Source organism: Hyaena hyaena, unplaced genomic scaffold (genome assembly GCF_003009895.1).
Source record: "Hyaena hyaena isolate Hyena2069 unplaced genomic scaffold, ASM300989v1 scaffold_20, whole genome shotgun sequence".
Classification (NCBI taxonomy): domain Eukaryota; kingdom Metazoa; phylum Chordata; class Mammalia; order Carnivora; family Hyaenidae; genus Hyaena; species Hyaena hyaena.
In genome coordinates, this window is record NW_024080652.1 from 54178 (window position 1) to 75107 (window position 20930).

Below are 20930 nucleotides of genomic sequence, written 5' to 3' on the forward strand. Positions count from 1 at the left end.
GATACATCACATCAACAAAAGAAAAGAGAAAAACCATATGATCCTGTCAATAGATGCAGAAAAAGCATTTGACAGAATACAGCATCCTTTCTTAATAAAGACCCTTGAGAAAGTCAAGATAGAAGGAACTTACTGAAACATCATAAAAGCCATCTATGAGAAGCCTCAGCTAACATCATCTTCAACGGGGAAAAACTGAGAGCTTTCCCCCTGAGATCAGGAACACGACAGGGATGTCCACTCTCTCCACTGTTGTTTAACAGTGCTTCCAGCTAGTGCTGGAAGTCCTAGCATCAGCCATCAGACAACAAAAGGAAATAAAAGACATCAGAATTGGCAAAGAAAATAAAACTTTCACTTTTCACAGATGACATGATACTCTACATAGAAAACCCGACAGACTCAAACAGAAGCCTACTAGAACTAATCCAAGAATTCAGCAAAGTAGCAGGGTACAAAATCAAAGTACAGAAATCGGCTGCATTTTTATACACCAACAATGAAGCAACAGAAAGAGAAATCAAGAAACTGATCCCATTTACAATTGCACAAAAAAACATAAAATACCTAGGAATAAATCTAACCAAAAGTTTAAGAGACCTTGTATGATGAAAACTATAGAAAACTTATGAAGGAAATTGAAGAAGACCAAAGAAATGGAAAATCATTCCATGCTCATGGATTGGAGGAATAAATATAGTTAAAATGTCATTACTGCTCAAAGCAATCTACACATTCAATGCAATCCCAATCAAAATTGCACGAGCATACTTCACAAAACTAGAACAACTATCCTAAAATTTATACAGAACCACAAAACACCCCAAATAGCCAAAGTAATATTGAAGAAGAAAACCAAAACGGGAGGCATCACCAACCCAGACTTTAGCCTCTACTACAAAGCTGTCATCATCAAGACCCTATGGTATTGGCACAAAAACAGAAATATAGACCAATGTAATAGATTAGAGAACTCAGAATTGGACTCAAAAGTGTACAGCCAATTAATCTTTGACAAAGCAGGAGAGTATCCAGTGGACAAAAGACAGCCTCTTTAACAGATGGTGCTGGGAGAACTGGACAGCAACATGCAGAAGCATGAAACTAGATCATTTTCTCACACCATACACAAAAATAAACTCAAAATGGATAAAGGACCTGAATGTGAGACAGGAACTCATCAAAACCCTAGAGGAGAAAGCAGGAAATAACCTCCTTGACCTCCACCGCAGCAATTTCTTACTTGACACATCCCCCAAAGCAAGGGAATCAAGAGCAAAAATAAACTTTGGAACCTCATCAAGATTAAAAGCTTCTGCACAGCAAAGGAAACAATCCATAAAACTAATAGGCAAACGACAGAATGGGAAAAGATAGTTGCAAATGACATATCAGATAAAGGGCTAGTATCCAAAATCTATAAGGAACTCACCAAACTCCACACCCGAAAAACAAATAATCCAGTGAAGAAATGGGATGAAGATATGAACAGACACTTCTCCAAAGAGGACATCCAGATGGCCAACAGACACATGAAACGATGCTCAGCATCCCTCCTCATCAGGGAAATACACATCAAAACCATACTGAGATACCACCTCACGCAGGTTGGAGTGGCTAAAATGAGCAAATTAGAGGACTCTAGATGCTGGCGAGGATGTGGAGAAATGGGTACCCTTCTGCACTGTTATTGGGAATGTAAACTGGTGCAGCCCCTCTGGAAAACAGTGTGGAGGTTCCTCACAAAATTAACAACAGAACTCCCCTATGACCAGCAATAGCACTGCTAGGAATTTACCCAAGGGATACAGGAGTGCTGATGCATAGGGGCACATGTACCCCAATGTTCATAGCAGCTCTCTCAACAATAGCCAAAACATGGAAAGAGCCTAAGTGTCCATCAACTGACGAATGGATCTTGAAGATGTGGTTTATCTATACGATGGAATACTATACGGCAATGAGAAAGAATGAAATCTGACATTCTCATGATGGAACATGAGAGTGTTATGCTGAGTGAAATAAGCCAGGCAGAGAAGGACAGATACCATATGTTTTTGCACGTATAGGTGGATTAGGAGGAACTTAACAGAGGACTATGGGGAAGAAGAAGGGGGGGGGAAATAGTGGGGGGGTGGAGAGAGGCAAACCATGAGAGACTCTTGAATGCTGAGAACAAACTGAGGACTGATGGGGGTGGGGGAGAGGGGAAGTGGGGTGATAGGCATGGAGGGGGGCACTTGTGGGGATGCGCACTGGGTGTTATATGGAAACCAACTTGACAATAATCTATTAAAAAAAAAGAACCCCAATAGCCAAGGTGATAGTGTTAGGAGTTGGGGCCTCTGGGAGGTGCTTAGGTCAGGAGGATGGAGCCTCCATGGATGGGAGTGGGGCCCTTACAAAAGAGACCCTACAAAGCTGTCTCACCCCTCCACCAAGTGAGGACATGGCAAAGAGGTGCTGTCTGTGAACCAGGAAACATGCTCTCACAGACACCTGATCTTGGACTCACTACTCACTGAGGGCAGATGAAGTGCACCAATAAATGCCTGCTGTACCCATGGGGAGACTGATGGGTTCATGCAGCCCCTTGGGGAAGGTTCTGCACTGCCTGGACTCATGGTCAGGCGCCAGCCTAAGCCAGACCCTCCTCTCTACTGTCCTGGGCTGTGTCACCCTGAGCCAGGGTGCCCCCTACATCAACATCCCACAGAACATGCAGATGACGGAGAGGGGAGTCTCTAGGGCCTGGGCCAAATGGCATGTTGGTGCTGCTCCCCTTCCCAACCTGGTCTTAGCATAATTCTCAGACTTCCTGGATATGGGCAGATGCAGGGCTCAAGCATCAGAGGCAGCAGGGTATGCATGGAAGGGCAGGTGGCACTGCCTGAGGATTCTCAGCTTAGCAAAGGGATTCCACAATGCAGTCCTGAGAGATTCTCCAGGGGCCTGACACCCTTGAGACACAGAGAAATGAGAGACAGCGTGTGCCCCATGCAGAAGTGGAAGGGGCTCTCCGTGGGAATGTTTCTTCCCAGTGGGCACAAAGCTGAGTGAATGTTCATTCTCTTACTGTGAAGGCACAGGGAGGAGATGGAGGCTTTCAGAACTAGCTTCTCTCTCATGCTGCACGCCCTCATTCCATGGGATATGTCTCCAGATCCCCACGAGCAGAGGCCAGGCCATGAGTGGCACCTCAGAAAATACTGTTTTCCATGTTATCTCAAAGAAGTAGAGCTCCTATTGTCGGGGGTGGGGGGATGGCTCTGTTCCTGGGCTCCTTGATGCTGGTGCCACTCAGGCTGGGCGGTCATAGCCCATCCATCTTTCACCTTATTTTCTGACCTCCTTCTCTCTTTTTTTTAAATGAGAGCATAATGCAAATATCATGCAAGAATGGAGTCCAACGGTCTGTTCTCATCCACATAGGTGCAGAATCTAATGTATGGGATCAGAATCAATCTAGGTTCCTTCTTCTGGCAAGGTAAAATGTTTTGGAGTCCCAGACAAAGGAGCAGAGCAACCCCAAGGTCTCCGTGGCAGGTCTCTTCAAAGCCAAGCTTCCCCAGCCCTGGAAGAGACTCAGCCCCCTTTGCAGAGACTACCACGGATGCCAAAGCCACCAGATGCTCTCCCTCTCGGGAGCTGGGATGTGTGCCCAGAAGGATCAGAATGTCACCCACCCTTCCTGACCTGAGGGAGAGAGGGCGCCTGTGTCCTAGTAGGAGGAGAACCTCGGAGCAAGGCTCGGGTTAAGGAGCAGACACCACAGGGAGCGATGTCGTCGACTGTTCTCAGGGAGGAATTTCCAGGTCTGGCTGCCTTGTTGGGAACGGCCTGGGCATGTGCACATGGCAAGCAGGGAGACAGTTTGAGCATCTCTGTCACAGATCAAGTTTTCATATGGAGAATAAAGCATGTTTTCTGTGCAGATATACTTGCCCAGTGTGAATGTCTGCCCAAGCCACCCAAGGTGCTGCCCGCTCAGGCACTGGAGGGCAAGGGAGGGAGGTGGGTGCCCTCTGTGTCCACTGGCATGAGGAGGGCAATGCCACAAGTGAAGTTCCTTTTTTTTTTTAATATATATTTTTTTATTTATTTCTAGGAGAGAGAGAGACAGCGTGAGCAGGGGAGGGTCAGAGAGAGAGGGAGTCACAGACTGAAACCGGCTCCAGGCTCTGAGCTGGCAGTCAGCACAGAGCCCAATGTGGGGCTTGAACCCACGAACCGCGAGATCATGACCTAAGCGAAAGTCGGACGCTTGACCGACTAAGCCACCCAGGCGCCCCTGAAGTTGCTTTTTAAGAAGGTTGTTAGTTTCGTTTTCCTTTGAGTTGTTTTTCTGGGAGACTTTAAATAATCCCAGCCCTTGGGATTACACCATTTCTGTTAAATAGCCCATGGCACTGCTATTCGTCTGACCGGATCAGAATACATTTCATAGTCAACTGGAGTCTGACACTCTTGTTTCTGCTTAACCACTGGGTAAACAAAGTCACAAGCTTCTCCCACCTCCCAGGACATGCTAAGGCCAAGTCCCGTGGCAGAATCCAAGGGGTCCTGGTCTTGTTGAGTGATTGGGCAGACAGGAGGGAGAGAAATGAGGCATGAAAGGGAGATAGCAGAGGGCAGAGACAGACCAGGGTGGCTTCCTTGGGTCAAGATGCTGGTGGCCAGTTCCCTTTTCTGACTGTCAATGTTCCTCCACTGTCTTCCACTGCCCTCTCTGGGGCAGGTTTATCCAGGACCTGCCAAGTCAGCTTGGGGTCACCTTTGCCATCACCACATTCACCATTGGAGTAAAAACGCCTCAATTAGCTTTGGGAAAATGCCCCATTCTGTGGGCTTCCGAGCCTCATGTGTGGCTTTCCTTCTCTCTGGAGTCGGAAGTCTCATCCCCATGGCTGGTGCCAACCTGCTTCCTGAGCCCCAGGCCCTGCCTGGGGCAGGTGGAAGCCCTTCTCCTTGGCCGACCCTGGAACATGTCCAAAGACATGGTCTCACCTGGGATCAGCCTCATGCAGCCCCACTGCCCATCACACATTCCTCGGAGCACAGAGGGAGTGTTTTGCTGCCATTTCAGAACTTTGGGGAGCTTGTCTTTCTTCCAGGATTGTTGCTTATGTTCCAGTAGACTAGCTTCCATATACTTTTGTGCCACGCTTTTTAAATGAACAAGCCTTGATGCTGGGGTGTAATTCTCACAGCACTTTAGCCATGAAGAGAGCCCTGCAATTAAAGTCTTTTCTGACTCAGAGGAATGCTGTCTCTGTATCTTATGTAATTAGAGGGTCTGTGTCTCTTCTTGGTGATGGAAGGAGCATCTCCACAGATGCATGAGGCCCCTCTGTACAAGGACTGGCCCCAGAGGCTGTAGGGCCTGGGCCTGCTCAGCCCCAGGTGACCCTACAGAGACACAGAGGCTTTGGAGACCTTCTGCCTCCGGGGAGCAGACTGGAGGGGTGCTGTAGCCAAGACCAGAGGGACGCAAATCCCCAGTCAGGACTCTCCCTGTGGTCCCTGCAATAGGCTCTGCTGAGACTGGCCTAGACCAGACCCACCCCCGACACTACCCCTCCTGTGGCACAGCCACTCCCTGTAGCTTGGGGGCCCCAGAAAACCCTCTCCCTGAGCCCACTGTCCTCTGGTTTGAACTCCATCTCACTGAGCTCAGCCCCTGGATGTTCCTCTTCTAGACCCCCACTAAGCTCCCACTTCTTCAAGGTAAGGGTGGAGGGACTCTTCCCTTGTCTCCAGGTCCATCTCCCAATGAGCCTTGGAGGGTGTCTCTGGAGGGGCTTGTGAGTAGAATGGAACCCCAGGCCTCCTACTAGCAGGTGCTTGCATCTTCCTCCCCTGAAGTCCGGGGGCTCTCTGAAGGCAGGGACCCTCCCAGCTCCTCCTGGGTCCCAGGGCTCAGCGCAGACAGATGCTCTTGAAAGGAGCTGATGAAAAGGCGATGCTGCTGCAAGACCCACACAGGACAGGATGCCACCCTTGTTACATAGAACACTCAGAACCCAACAGGCTACTATCACACCCCTGGGGCCATTTGGGTGGCGAGGAGCTCAGAATGCTGAATTTAGGGGCATCCTGCTGTCTCAGACGTGCATTAGTGAAGAAAGGACTTCGTAACACTCTTGTCCTGATTCATGGAACACACCAAGTTGAGCTGCCAGGCTGTGCCCACCTGCAGTCAGTCTGGGAAAAGAGAAGGGCTTGTCCTTGGTGATGACAGTGATGTATGTGCACTGGCTGTTTCTGGAAGGTCAGCAAAAACAAATCCGTTCTTTATGTAATGGAGAGGCCTCTCTGCTGCTTTGCACAAAGCAACAATAGGTGTTCAGTGTGAGGGCACCAGGAGGCAGACTCCAGGCTAAGACAGAGGCCAGGCTGACCGTGAGGGTGAGTCTCTAATGCTCCTTGAGGAGAGCCGTGTCTGGTCCAAGGGTGAAAAGCCCCCCAAAGGGGAACCCTACATGTACAGTGGCCGTGTGGCCCATAGCAGGAGCCTGAGGGAGACTGTGCCTATGTTCTCTGCAAGCTCTGGGTGGCGCTGGTGACCTCACCCCCTCTCTGCTTCCTGCTCTGGAAACAATTTCTACCACTGGGTCATACATCCCCCGAAGAGGGATGCAGGGACCCCAAAACAGAGGGCAGCCCTCTGAGCAGGGGCTGGTAGATGGTAAGTGCTAACCCAATGGGCAGTGGCTTCCTGGAAACCACTGTGCCTTGTGACCTCCTCCCTGCCATGTCCCACTGGCTGGGCCCAGCTATGACTGGAGGTGGAGCAGAATGTCAGTCACACCTTTGACAGGACCTGTCCCAGACACTCTCTGGGCCCTGGAGAAGCATCCATGCCCATGTGTATACAGAAGAGGGTTAGACGATGCAGGCCCTGGGGCTGGGGTGGGTCCTCTGAGGAGAGACCTGAGTTGAGCTGGGCAGCCCAGGGTCAACTACAGGCACTCCGCATTCTTCTCATTTCCTAGACCACTTTTGGTGGCTGTGGGGGGCCGAGGTGGGTACGAGGGTGCGCTCCTGTTCCCTTGCTGATGCGCATGTGGACACACACACGTATGCAATCTATACCCTCCGGCATCCTTGTTCATGGCGTGCCCAAAATGGCAGATAAGGGCCAAGGGTATCGGGAAGCCAGATGTGGGAAAGGGCGACATCAGAGAGCATCCCAGACTCTGCCTGTCCATCCAGGCTCCAGTCCCCTGTTGCTCGAATGTCCCTCATGCGACCTGTGTGTTCATCCAGTCTCTCAAACGTTACAATCTAGGCAGTTCTCTGCCACTGAGAACCATCTAGAGACCAAGCTAAGGGGAAGGGAGGGAAGGACAGTCTACAGAGGCTTCGCCCAGCGGCTTCTCCCAGAGCACCTGCAGAGCCAAGGACCAGCCCACTCGACACTTCAGCCAACCACGTAGGATTGGAGTGGGCCTCTGGGCAAGAGGGGCTTTGTAGACATCTTTCTTTTTAAGTACTGTCCCTCCCCCTTCCCTGGAGGGCAGCTGCAGGGCTGAGGTGGGGTTTTCTTTCTTCAAAGCTGCTGGAGAGAGCTGCTTATGAGATTTTGGCAAAGAAACAACATAGTTGGTGGCCATAAATAGTTTTTTCAGAGCCTCCAGAAAGGTACCTGTCCTGTTCAAAGTGATCACAGCAGTTTTCAGGATCCATCCCAAATGCATAAACCACCAACTGTCCACGAGGGGGCAGGGTTACTTTTCCTTTACCTCCAGGAGGCAGGAAGCATCTGGACGCTGGTTCTATCAGATACAGCAAGGGGCTGTGAAGGGGCAGTCAGGGAGCTGAGGAGGTCTGGAAGAGAAAGGACTTGTGTATTTGCACATGATACAGCCTGAACAGAGAAGCCCCTGTCTTATTTACCCCTCTCTGTCCCCATCCAACCCATACCCTGGTGACCAAGGCCTGGTTGGATCCTCTCTCCAGGGACAGTGAGGGGTGGGCAGGAAGGCCAGTGCACGTTATCCCCTGAAACATGCAAATTCCCAGGATTTCAATAATGAGGTTCCTGTGCAGCAGGGTAAGGGGCCTTGGGCTTTAGCTCCTTGACATTTAAAAGAAGGTGTGTGGGGCGCCTGGGTGGCTCAGTCGGTTAAGTGTCCAACTTTGGCTCAGGTCATGATCTCACGGTTTGTGGCTTTGAGCCCCACGTCAGGCTCTGTGCTGACAGCTCAGAACCTGGAGCCTGCTTCAGATTCTGTGTCTCCCTCTCTCTCTGACCCTCCCCTGTTCACGCTGTCTCTCTGTCTCTGTCTCTGTCTCTCTCTCTCAAAAATAAATAAAACATTAAAAAACTTAAAAAAAATAAAAGAGGGTGTGTGAGTTAGTGCACGTATGTGTGCCACACGTGTTTATGTATGTTTTCGCACTCTTGTGAGTGCCCAGCCAGCCCAGCTTGCAGTCCGTCCTACAAGTAGCCTTCTGGAAACAAAGGCTGAGAGTTCTAAATGGGCAGCTCTGGGGCCCCAGGGCTCCCTCGGGCTCTGAACCAGGCAAGCAGATGCTACCCCACATCAGAGGGAAGTGGCTCATGGGAGACATCTGTTCCCAGTTTTCTTTGGGAAAAGGAACAGTGAGAAAAGAAGGGGCCCTGTCACTCCACATCCTGCTTCTCCCCAAGTGCCCACTCTCCTGACCCAGGAAATGGGGCTCTGGCTGCTGAAAAGCCTCTTGGTTGGTGTCCCACCCTGGAGGGGTTCAGGTAATCTCACTCCCACTCTGTTAAGCCAGCCACTGGCACCTCTAAGCCTGACTTCCAGATGCCTGCGTACTTCTCCTTCTCAAGCATCTTCTTCCATAAATAAATAAATAAATAAATAAATTAATTAATTAATTAATTTAACATTTTCACCCTGAGAGATGTTGAGCCTTAGGTACTGGACCTGCGGCCCAACATGGAAGCGGCCTCCACAGCACACGTTACTGCACCTGTTTGTATCGGTTTCCTGTCATTGGCAAAACAAATTGCCAGAAGCTTAGTGGCTCATAGTGGAAGTTCATTATCTTATACTTCTGGACATTAGGAGGCCAGCAAGTGTCCAGCAGTCTGAAATCAAGGCATTGGGCAGGCCTGCATTCTCTCTGGAGGCTCTAAGAGACACTCAGCTGTCCTGCCTTTTCCAATGCAGAATACCCAGGATATGATCCCTCATTTCAGGTCAGCTCATTAACAGGCTTAACTCCATCTTCCACCTTAACTCCCCTTTGCCATGTAAGATAACATTCACTGGCCTTGAGGATCTCAAGAGGGATCGTGCTTCCTACCTGACTGGTCAAAGCTCAACAATGTGCATTACACAGACATGGACTGAGCTCCCATTGTGTTAGATGCCTTGTCTCTGGGAACACATGAGGAACTAAGCCAGGCACACCTTTACTCTCAGGAATGTGCTTTGGGATGATTCCCAAATAAAGGTACAGTTACATCTGGGGGAAGGGAAAAAGGCCAAGTGCCAGGAGAGACTGGGAGTCAGGCTGGGTCTAGTCTGTGGGGCAGTGGCTTCCTGGAGAAGTGACGTTGAAGCCACCCTCTGGAGGAACGTGAGGTGGGTGGCAGGGCTCAGGGACAGGCCAAGGAAACAGCCACGCTGAGTCCTGTCTCTGCTTGACCTCTAGCCCCAGCACCTTTGCTTGAGCCCTTCTGTTCTGTGTCCTCCCTGACTCTGTCCCACATCTGCTGACACAAAGTGGCATTCTGTGTCCATCCCTTCACCTTCCCCACAGTGAGGCACCCCAAGTTCTGCATGAGCCATGGCTGAAGCGCTGTGGCCACAGCCTCTGTCTTCTCCACCTGCCTGGTGTCCTGTGGGCTGGCTCAATCCAGCGTGGCCTGGTCTAGGCCACAGCCAGCCCACTGCTGCTCTATGCACTTGTCCCCACTCTGGTCTTGAGAGTCACTTCTCCTGGTTCTGAGTTGTATTTTCATGGACTCGGCATTTAATTTCATGTCTGCCAATGAATAATTTTGAGAATCATATTAATATCTGAGTATAGTTTTGTGCAAAGCCATTCCAAACCTCAATACCTGGTGTTCAAATTTTCATTTTAAAATATTCTGTCACAGGAAAATGATCTCTTCCTCTCTGAGACAGTCATCACTTAGGGCAGTCAATTAAATTTCTGGTCACTATGGGGCACCTGGGGGGCTCTGTTGGTAAGCAGACGACTTCAGCTCAGGTTATGATCTCATGGTTTGGGAGTTCAAGCCCCGCATCTGGCTTTGTGCTGACAGCTCAGAGCCTGGAGCCTGCTTTGGATTCTGTGTCTCCCTCTCTCTCTGCCTTTCCCCAGCTTGTGGTCTCTCTCTCATTCTCTCTCTCTCAAAACTAAACAAACATTAAAAAATTAAAAAAAAAAATTTCTTGTCACCAAGATGTATTTGGTTTTGGTTTGGTTGAACAGATAGTTGACTCTATTGTTTTCTGGCTTGAGAGTGTTATATGTATAATTTCTACTTTGGAACTTATTCAGATTTGGGGGTGGGAGCGGCCCAAGTGCCATTTTCCCAGATATTCTATTGAAGCTGCACTTCACTGGAATGTGTACCCCACTACCTCCCACCGAGGATCCTTTTGTCCCCACCCTGAGAGGACAGCGAACTCCTGCAAAGAGCTCACTGGGCAGACACTCCAGACCACACCTAGGCTGCTCTGAAACACTTTAGGGGAGCGGAGGCAGGATGGGACAGGGCCCCATTAGGGAGAGGAATGGCCATCACTCAAGGGTGGTGCCCATTGATGGCATGGGGAGTCCCTGGCAGGAAGAGAGTGCTCTCTGTGGGCCGGCAGAGGGTCCGCTCTGCAGGAAGAGGCTTCACTGAGGCAGTGGCAGGAGCAGAATGCCTGGTGGTCTTGGTCCTTGCACCTGTCGCCCCAGAGGACCTGTGCTGAGCACCATACCTCTTTCCGGCAGACCCGATGGACCCCTAACCTGGTTTTACTGCCATTGATGTCATACCAGTGTACTTGTCGTCATGTGGTGATACATTATCAGCTCTCGAATGGACAGATAACATCGCTTTTAAGCTGCTATCAATTATTGAGGTATTTGCACTTTTCTCCCACGTTTAATAATTGCTTTGCTTTTTATTGGCTTAAATCTTTCACTAACTCATCTTGGATCTCTTCAGTAGACCAGCACTGCCCCTCCCTGCAAGCACAGATCTTGGATTATCTCTCCTTTCCTGTCCTCCTAGAATTAGAATAGTCCCCCTCCAGGCTGCAATCTCGTCATATCAGCCCAGCAGTGTTCTCTGAGCTTACCTGCGCTGGATCTGGATCTTGTTTCTTCCTATTTTCCCCTATTTTTCTTCTTTGTTTCATGGGCAGCACTCTCAAATAGTTTCTTGAAAAAGGGTTCAATTGTGGACACTCAGCTTGTTTTCCCTTCACAGTGGGATGATGGCCCCATTGGCTTCCAGGTGGGAAATAATTTCCCCACAGTATCTAGAAGACACTTTCCCCTCTAGTCTCTGATGGAGTTGAGATGCCCAGTCCTAGTCTTGATCCGTTTCTTTACTGGACCCAGGGAACAAGTATTTCTGGAGTCCATTGCTTCTGTAGATTCACATGGTTCTATAATAGGGAAATTTCAGATATTATTTCTTCCATTCTGCTTCTCTTACTCTCCTTTGTAATTGTAATACTGAATATTCTGATGGTGTGTGTGTGTGTGTGTGTGTGTGTGTGTGTGTGTGTAGTGCAGACACTGTCACTAGGTCACTAGGTCCTCCATCCTTAAACCTCTTTGTAAATAACAGGTGTCTTTCAGGAGCTGTAGCAGGTCACGTCACTTCTTTCAGGTGTGTCTCAGCATCCCCCCGTGCATCTGTGGCTCAGGCTGACACAGATGGCAGAGAGTGCAAGTAGGCTACCTCTCCATCTCCAAGGATAAATCTATGTGGCATTTCACAAAAATGAATAATGTAAGGAGGGAACTGGCCAAAAAAAATGAACATGGAGCAAAGAAAGGAAATGGAGCGGAGCAAAAGGGAAGTTCAGGTGGAACGTAAAAGGGTCACGGAGCAAAGCTGACTATGGGGCTGTGGGCGTTGCCCTGCCCGAAGATAGGCGGTATCTGGGTAAAGCCGACTCATCCGTGTAAATGAGAAAAGTGGTTTTGGCAGAACGATGCCAATGTTGCAGGGGATGTGAGATCAGCAAAAGCCTTCACTTGAGAGGAGCCGTCAGAGGAAAAGGGTTCAGTGACACCTGCCAGAGATGGCAAGGTAGGCCCTATTCAGGGTCATTGATGGACTTAGCAGGACCACTGCAATGGCACTTACAGGGGGAGAGATGGGGTTTCACTCCAGACACATCCAAGGAGTAGGGGGGGCAGTGGGTAGAAAGATACCAGAAGGAAACAGCAGGTGGGGGTGGTTATGGCTAAATGGACCAAGCAGGATTCTTGCTGAAGACAGGCCAAGGCGGTTAGACATCAACTGGGTAGGGGGCAGAATGAGGAAGGTGATCAGATATCCAAGGCGACCACACATCAAGGATGAGGGGTTGTGGTTAAGCTAACTTAGCAGAGTTCTCGCTAAAACTGGGCTTTACAAGGAAATGCACAGATGGACCCGAAAGGTCCAGGAGACTAACTGAGGAGTCTAGTCAAGCAAAGACTCTTTGTCAGGACTCTTGGAGATATTTCGCAACATAGAAAGCAAAGGATAAAACGTTGGAAGTGGATACAAACTTTGAAAAGGATATGACAATTCTCCAAGGTGTAGAAAAGATGCCTACCACATATACTAAATTGTATGAGAAGCCAAGCACTGTTCCAACTACTAATTAAGCTTTTAAAAATAAAATAAAATAATGTAATTCTCAATGTTTCTAATGTAAAATTATAATATGCTAAATAAATATTACTTTTACCATTCTTTTCATGTTTTAATACATTTATAACTGAGAGTAAGAGTTCTTAATGTTCTGACAAAAAATGTTTAATGGCTACAAACAATCATAATTTCTCCCATTGGTTATCAAGATCACTTTGCTGGCTTCAGGCTGCAAGGTCATTTTTGTACCTCACACTACAGCAAAAAAGGAAGACAACTCTGTGTGTGTATTTAAAAGATAACAATTTTAAGGAAAGGGTCACTTAGTGATACTCACACAGACACACACAAAAGGAGCATGCAATAAAAATTTTGTTCTTATAATCAATGAAGGAAACAAGCAGACTGCAATTGCAGTCATCAACATGGACGTCATCAACATGGTAGACTAAGAGCTTTCTACCATCTCCCCCCAAAGAACATCAATTTAGAGAACCACTCTGGGACCAGTGAGCCTCATGGAAGTCCAGGTTTCCAGTGGAGAAGTTCCGGACACTATTGGAGCAAAAGTATTAAAAATAGCTGTAACCACAATAACTTGTTAATGTATACGCTCTGTTAAGAGAGATAAAGTGTGACATCAAAAGCATGAAGTCTGTGTGTGGAAGGGACTGAAAGAACAGAGTTGTTCTTTATAAAATCAAAGTTATCACTATAAAATAGACTACTACATCTATAAGATGTTTTACGTAAGTTTCATAGTAGCCACAAGCAAAAACCTACAGAATATACATAAATGAAAAAGAGAAGGAAATCAAGGCAAACCAATAGGGAAAAATCATCAACTGACAAAACAATACAGCAATGGAAGAACAGGAACAAGGATAGTACAAAACAATCAAAAAAAATTAATAAGATGTTATTACTAAGTCCTTGCCTATTAATGATTAGTTAAAAATTTTTGTTTTTAGTTTGTTTATCCTGAGAGGGAGACAGTGTGAGTGGGGGAAGGGCAGAGAGAGAGGGAGACAGAGAATCCTAAGCAGGCTCCGCACTGCCAGCACAGAGCCCAACGTGGGGCTCGAACTCGCAAAACCGTGAGATCGTGACCTGAAATAAAACCAAGAGTCGGACACTTAGCCAAGTGAGTCACACAGGTGCCTCATTAAAGATTACTTCAAATATAAATAGATTACATTTTCCAATGAAAAGGCAAAGAGGGGCCAAATGGGGAAAAAAATGAGACCCAACTATGTGCTGCCCATATGAGCTTCAAGGACACACATAAGCTCAAAGCAAAGCAATGAATAAAGATTCTACACAAGTGGAAACCAAAAGAGAGCAAGAATGGTGATACTTAGATCAGGCAAAATAGATTTTATGTCAAAACCTGTAACAAGAAGCAAAGAAGTTTATTATATAATGATAAAAAGGTCAATTCTTTCAGAGGATAAAATAATTTAAGTATATATACGCTCAACATAATTCATATACCAAAATGGCATATTTTGGGGTGGTATGTTCTGCCCCTCTTCAAGTGAGCAACATAAAAGTAACTCATCATGAACAAATGCATCACAGCACAAAGTATCTTGATATTATAACAACAGAAGAGCAATAACAATAGAAGAGCAAGACACTCCAGCTGACGCAGAAGGAGTGAATTTGCCCCTTTTCCACCTTTTTATTCTACTCAGGCCATCAGTGCATTGGATGAGGCCAACCCACACTGGGGAGGATGATCTTCTTTCCTCAATCTAATGCTTCAAATGCTAATCTCTCCCAGAAATGCGCTCCTCGACATATCCAGAGATAATGTTTTGCTGGTCACCTGAGCATCCTTGGCCCACATGAAATGAACAATTGCACCCTCTGTGGCTCTGGACCTGCAGAGCCTAACACACTGCCTGGACATACAAGATGCTCAGCAAATATTTCCGAATGATTTCTGGATGACTGACATGTGTGAGCAGCTTCCAAGGCTCATATCACAGTGCCTTCTACTGTGTTCCCATCAGAGGCACGATTTGGGAGGCAGAGGGCAATAACAGTTTGGACTTGATCACCAGATGGGTCACATGCCCACAATACAATATCCAATCAGAAGAGACTTCTGGCCCATCCTTAGGAGGAGTGGGTGGGATCCTGCCTCACTTCCAGGGAGACTGTTCGCCCCACACAAGGACATGCTCCTGCCTCTCTGGGCCCAGAGACCTGGCTGCATCCAGTGGCCTGAGGGGACCTGTACACTCACTCCCAGAAGGACACCTGGCAGATGGGATGCCCCCAGACTTGTAATTGTCTGCTGACATTTCCATCACTGGAAAGTTTCGCAGGGCAGCTCCTATCCAGAGCTCCAAACAGGTTCAGAACCTTAGCATAGGTAAGATTTCTTTGGGAAATGACCTCGTACATGGAAGCAGCCACTGGCCACACCATTCCCAGCCAATAACCTTTCTACCACCTTATAATCCACCAGCTTGGAAAAGCCCAGTGTCCAGATCCAACGAAATCCAGCAAAACTGTCACACACTGGTTACTCCATCAAGAGCCTGTGGCTTCTAACAGGCAAAGATGCTCCAGCTACAGTCAGTGGAGAACAGGATAGACTGCCCTTCCATCGACCCTTCTCTGCAGCTATGCAAGGAACTCAACACACATTAAATAATTTCACCTAAAAGCCATCCCAGGAAGAGGGCATTCTTCTTCCTTTTATGTGGATGAGAAGACCCAGGTTCAGAGGAGGTGGCAAGATGCCCAGGCAGCTGTCCACAGCTGGGACCATGGCTGGGACATAAAACTCTGCCCACGCTCTGCTGAAATGTGTCCTGTCTTTGCCAGTGTTTGCATCTGTTCCCCCTTCTTGTGTTTGCTTCCTGGTCAGACTTGGCTAGTCAGGAGGTCCATTAATCAGCATAGTTTTCATCATGCCTAATGTCAGCATGTGTCACCTGGCTGCACAAAGGAGAGAAATATGGGGTCCTTTATCCAAAACAGCCCCCACGGTTCTGAGGATGAAAACAGCCCTGCTCAGCTGGCCTTTTTGGTATCCTTCAGCTCACTGTTTACTTTTCTCAGCCTGTAACTTGGATACAATATTTGTACATTTTGCTCTTATGCATCTTACCACAGGGAAAAAAGAGAGAGAGAGAATAGTATATATAACTTCCAAAATTCTTTCATTTTATGAGCATTTGCTTCCCAGTCTGGCAGAGAATGAACAAGAGGACCTTCACCTTGGTCTGAGATGAAATAGCTCTGAGGCTTCCTGAAGTCCCCCATCCGGTCCCTGGAAGGCTGTGCCCAGGTGCTCTGTACATCAAAGCTTGATGGGCCTTCTCCTCTCTGTCCACTAAAGGCTTCCTCAGGCAGACCTGTAAACTGGTTGACTCAATGGAATGGAATGGTTCTATTGTGAGTCCCTTCCTTAGTTCACCAGAACAACCACAACAGCAGAGTCGAGAAGTGAGGGGAGGCAGAGGATAGACATGCGCGATGCATTCAGAAGCACATCTTGCCTGGCCCAGCTTGGTCTCCCCTGTGCAGCTCTGTATGTCTGCAAATGACACATGACCCTCTTCTGTCCACGTAATCAGCAGTTCTCTGCCCTTATCAGTCCAGCAGGCAGCTTCCCAGCCACATGCAGACTTCAGGCCCAGAGGGGATGGAGACATGAGGCTGGGAGCTGAGATCAGCACTTGCCTATTCAGTGCACACCTGCCAGATCTCTGGTCCATCTTTGCCTCCTGGAAACGCTTCCTCGTTAGCCAGGACTGAGCTATGAAGCAGGGGATTGTCTGATCTTAGTGGGGACTCAGCAAAATAGGGACCATTGCTGGATGCTCGTTGCATGCCTACAGGAGCTGAGAGAGTCTCGGACACTGGGTGCAAGGGTGCTTCCTCCTCTGGCTGCATGTGGCTCAAAAGAGACACCAGACAGAAGCTTGTGTGGTCCCGCCACTACCAGGACCTGTAGGCATCCGTGAGGCAATTAACCTGGCCACCAGGAAGTCATTCAGAACTCATGGAGGCCTTTGGAAGGGCCCGCCTTCAGACAAAGGCAGGAATTTGCTCTCCCAGGCAGCTAGTACTGTTAAAACAGGCTTTATTCTTCTACAGCAAACATTATAACTGATGGGGAAAGCCTGAATAACTTCCTCCCCAAAATGGAGACAAAGGAAAGGATTTCTATTTCTGCTTTTACCTCTCCTATTCTAGTGGACTGGGGGTTCTGGCCAGTGCAAAGAGACATGGAAAAGAAATAAAAGTATAAGTACCAGGAAGAAAGTCATGAAAGTAGACTTATTTGCAAGTGATGTGATTAACCAAATAGAAAACCCTAAGGAATATACCAGAAAAAAAACCCTTGAATTTTGCAACATTTCAGGATACTAAGTCAATATGTAAAAATCAACTGCATTTCCATACACACATGCTGAAAAGTTTAAAATAAAATGTAGAATGCCATTTATGGTAATGTCAAAAACAGCAAATACTTACGGATAAATTTAACAAAATCTGTGGAAAACCTCTACACTAAAAACATTCATGAGAGAAATAAAAAGAGAAATATTTCATGTTTGTGATTGAAGGGTTTATGCTATTAGAAGACCATTTCTCCCAAATTGACTTATATATTCAATAAAATCCCAATAGAAAACTTTTCTCTAGATTGACAAGATAATTTTACAATTCATAAGGAAGGCAAACATACAAGAATCACAAAAGCAATTTTTAAAAAATAACAAACTCAGGAGACGTACCAAAACTTGCTGTAAAGCCGCAGTATTCGTGACAGACCTGCATCAGTAAAATAATAGATGATAGAACAGAGCAGAAGACAGAAATCAGCTGACAGATGCCACCAAATGATTCTTGACAAGGTAGCCTAGCCAATTCCGCAGGGAAAATGGTGCCCGGGAAACTGGATCCATGTCCAGTTTGTTACCCACGTAACAAAGAGGGCCTGGACTCTCCACCTTCCCCTCTCTTCTCAACTGAGGAGTTAGGCAAAGCTCCATAAAGAAGACACGGAAAGCACAAACCATAAAATAGAAGTTTGGTAGATTGTAGTACAAGCAAACACTACCTCCACCCAGGGGATCAAGGTCACCACTGAGTGATAAGTATTAAAGGCACCATTGATATGATGTGCTGAAATGGCGCTTTCCCATGCGATCTTCCCAAGAGCCCATAACCCCAGTCTGATCATGAGAAAGACATCATACGAATCTGTTGAGAGATTGCTCCAAAATACCTGAGTACTAGTCTTTGAAACTGTCAAGATCATCAAAAGAAGAGAAAGTCTGAGAAACTGTCACAGCCAAGAGGAGCCTAATGAGACATGAGGAATAAATGCCATGGGGTATCGTGGCTGGCATCCTGCAACAGAAAAAGGCCACTTGGTAAAAATTAAGGGGATCTGAATAAACTAAGGAATTTAGTTAATAATTATGTATGAATATGTGTTCATTAATTCTGACAAATGTACCATACTAATTATTAAGATGTTAATAATAGGGAAACTGCTTGTAAAGCACATGGAAGACTTCTGTGCCCATAATTCTGTAACCCTGAAACTATTCTAAAATTTAGAAATTAAATTTTGAAAAAGCCAAGGAGGCGAGGAGAGATTGAGAAATTGAACTTTAAGACTTACTCTAAAGCTACAGTGATCAAGATAGTGTGGTATTAGTGAGGGAACAGACAAACAGGTAATTGGAACGGAGCAGAGAGTCCTGAAATAGATCCCCATAAATAGAGTCAGTTAATCTTTGGTGAAGGAGCAAAGGCAGTACAAATTGATATCTGCACACCTGTGTTCCTTCCAGCATTATCTACAATAGCCAAGACATAGAAACAAGGTAAAAAATGGATAAAGACAACGTGAGACACACACACACACACACACACACACACACACACAAACAACTATGTGAGAAAATGATAAGTTAATTAGACTGACTGTAGTAATCATTTCACTATATATGTATATCAAATCATTGCATTGTGTACCTTGAATATATACAAATTTTATTAAAAATAGTTTTTAAACCCCAGCTTTCCAGGAGCAGGAGCTTAGCTAAGACCTAGAAATGCCTCCTAGGTACAGACAGTCTAAAACTACTTTCACATTATGTTTTTCTACAACAATATTTTTTATGAAGAATCAAAAGACTCTTGTTTTGTCTTGCTGTTCCGAAGTGCTGGCCAAGGTGGCTAACATGAGATTCAGCAAGGAAAATGCCAGAAGCCATCTGCGAGGCATAATATTTCATTCTGCTTTTGCATAAATGATGCTGTGTTCCCCTTCATCTCCCTGCTGCCTGCCATCGATGCTCATGACACGTCCCCTCGGTGACTAGCTAAACCAACCCAGCAAGAGCTCTATCACGGCTTGTCATGTTTAGCAGGGTGAAACTTCAAAGTCCCAGCATCCTAGTCACAGAATGCAACGTGAGCTCTTTCTAAAGTTTTAGAGTGAAGCAGGCAGGCTACTTTATTATTTTTTCATAGAAAAACTTTACTCTTTATGATTCCACACTTAAGTTTATCAAATGTAACACTAAGATTAAAATGAGTCATAAGATCTAGCAACATTATTATATTGGCATCAGAAACCTCCACATCTTGAAGCAAGTTTCAAGGCTGCCTGGGATACATTGAAAGATGAAGAATCTCTCCCAGCATTACTGACCACCACCTGTGGACCATGTTAGCGGATGGAATAGTCAGTAGAAAGGAAATTAAATATCGCTGAATGTATTTTTATACATCTTTGACAAAGATGACAAGTTCATGGATGATGAGCAGTACGGGGAGGGACATTGGGAAGTGGGGAGAGTTTCAAGGAATCTTATGTGAATGGAGACAGGATGTTTTAGTCTCCCTGTCAGCAAGGAGCAAAGAAACAATCTTGCTTCCACTCCTGGTGCTTGGGGTTAGGGAGGATTGCAGCAGTTGTGACTAGCCATTGGCTAAAAACCATTCACGAGAAGGCCCTTCTTAAGAGTGGGAGCCAATCTCTTTCGGGAACAGTGGGGAGAGCGCCCCACTCCAGGATCTGTGACATTTGGCTTGGGGTCTAGCCTGCGTCCAAGGAAGAAGTAGATGCAGGGTATGTTCACATCAGAAGGTGAGTGTGGTAGGCTGAATCAGGGCCCCTGAAGGTGCCCACATCTCTAACCACAAGAACTTGTGACAATGTGAACTTACAGCAAGAGGTACCTGTAGATACGGTAAACATAAGCCTCTGGATTATCTGGGAGGGTCCTCATAAGGGGGTGACAAGAAGATAGAGACAGAGGACAGGTGATGTGACAGCAGAGGCAGAGGCAGAACATGGTACTGATTATGGAGGAAGGGACAGGGAGCAGCCACAAGATGCCAGAAATGGAGACAGTCTTTCCTGGAGCCTCTGCAAGGACCAACCCCGAGGGTGCCTTGATGTTAGCCCTGTGAAGCTCACCCAGACTTTGGGTCTCTGGAAATTCAAGAAAACAATTCTGTGCTTCTTTGAGCCACAGTCTTTGTATGCCTGTGACACTGCAATAGGGAACAAACACAGTGGCCAGGAGAGATGGTCTGAGTTCGGCTACTCCTCACCCAACCCCTCAGGAGGCAGGAACTAATAACTAATTTGTCCCTGGAGGAGACAAACTCCACCCCCAGAGGAGGGGGAACATACAGAAGAGCGACCAAAGCGCAAACGTGCAAGCACATGTGTGCAGTTGGGTTTCCGCCTCTGGGGGACAGAGCTTCCCTCTCGGGGCTCCATGTGAGGACCACTGCAGGTGCCCGTGGTCGCTACACTTCTCAGGAGGAAATGGATGACAGCTACTAAGCAGTGCCGATGGCAGGAACACCCCGTCCAGGAATTTTAACAACCTAGAAGTTGTAAAATTTAGGCATCTAAGTATTAATAGGTTCAATAGGGATTGTTTGGGAGCAGAGATTTAATTTGTTTTTTCATGTTTATTTATTTATTGTTGAGAGAGAGAGAGAAAGAGAGAGAGAGAGTGAGCATGATGGGGCAAGAGCAGAGAGAGGGAGAGAGAATCCTAAGCAGGGGCTTGATGCAGGACTCAAAACCAAGAATAGTGAAATCATGACCTGA